Raw genomic sequence first — 1,521 nt, forward strand, 5'->3', positions numbered from 1 at the left:
AGACTCTTCAAGCTCACCACTGGAGAAGGAGAAATGTTCAAAGGAGAACCAGAGGACGATGAATTCGAGTCAGAGTCAGAGTCGGAGTCAGAGTCGGAGTCAGAGTCGGAGTCTAGAGGAGTCACTAAGGAGTCTCCTCCTGTCGTCATCCCCATTCCCTTTGTTTCTCCTAGCTTAGCCTCGAATAGTAACAGTAGTTCGGAAAATGTCCCAACCACTATCCCTTTACCGCCACTGACCACATATCAGATGGATTCTTTGTTTCAACTTTTCTCAAAGTTTAATATGAATAAATCAGGTTCTGCTTACTCTTTGTGTTATCTTGAGTACAATTCTGTTTACGATGATACTGAGGATGACCAAGACCCAGACTCAATTGAAATACCTCCCTACGTAGCCAAAGAAATACTACAGGAAGGGGAAGGAGGGCCAGTAATAGAAAATACCGAACCCATCAATGTAGGAACCGAATTAGAACCCCAAGAACTTAGGATAGGGACTACCTTGAGCTTTACCAAAAGGGCCGACTTCATAAACCTCCTACACGAGTTTAAAGATGTTTTCGTATGGTCCTACAAAGACATGCCAGGGATCGACAGGGACATCGCCGAACATAGAATCCCAATTAAGCCAGGTTTCAAATCTGTAAAACAGAAGCTTCGTCGAATGAGAACGGAATGGGCTCTCAAGATTAAAGAAGAAGTCGATAAGCAATTCAAAGCCGGGTTCATCAAAGTTTCCGAGTATTCTGACTGGGTAGCCAACATAGTACCTGTACCCAAAAAGGATGGGAGAATCCGTGTTTGTGTTGATTTTAGAGACTTAAACAAAGCAAGTCCTAAAGACGACTTCCCTCTACCACACATTGACATATTGGTGGACAATACCGCGGACCACGCATTACTATCCTTCATGGATGGATATGCGGGTTATAACCAAATCAAGATGGCTATAGAGGACATGCATAAGACCGCCTTTGTCACTCAATGGGGAACCTATTGCTATACGGTAATGCCGTTTGGGTTAATCAACGCCGGAGCTACATATCAACGCACCGCAACTACACTTTTACATGACATGATGCACAAAGAAGTTGAGGAATACGTAGACGACATGATTGTCAAGTCCAAGGATAGAGAGGGGCATATTGCGAACTTTCGCAAATTTTTCGCAAGGCTATGAAAGTACAACATGAGGCTCAATCCCCAGAAGTGCGCATTTGGAGTAACATCGGGTAAACTCCTGGGATACGTCGTTAGCTAACGAGGTATAGAGATAGACCCTTCCAAGATCAAGGATCTGATCGAAATGCCAGAACCTCAAACAGAAAAAGAAGTCAGAGGATTCCTGGGAAAAGTGCAATATATAAGTCGATTCATATCGAAACTCACCATGATTTGTGAGCCCATTTTCAAGAAGCTCAAGAAAATGGACCACACCATGTGGCACGATGATTGTCAAAAGGCGTTTGACCGAATCAAGGAGATATTGGCTAAACCACCAGTGCTCATGCCACCTCAA

This window comes from Silene latifolia, chromosome X (assembly GCF_048544455.1).
Source record: "Silene latifolia isolate original U9 population chromosome X, ASM4854445v1, whole genome shotgun sequence".
In the NCBI taxonomy this organism is placed as follows: Eukaryota; Viridiplantae; Streptophyta; class Magnoliopsida; order Caryophyllales; family Caryophyllaceae; genus Silene; species Silene latifolia.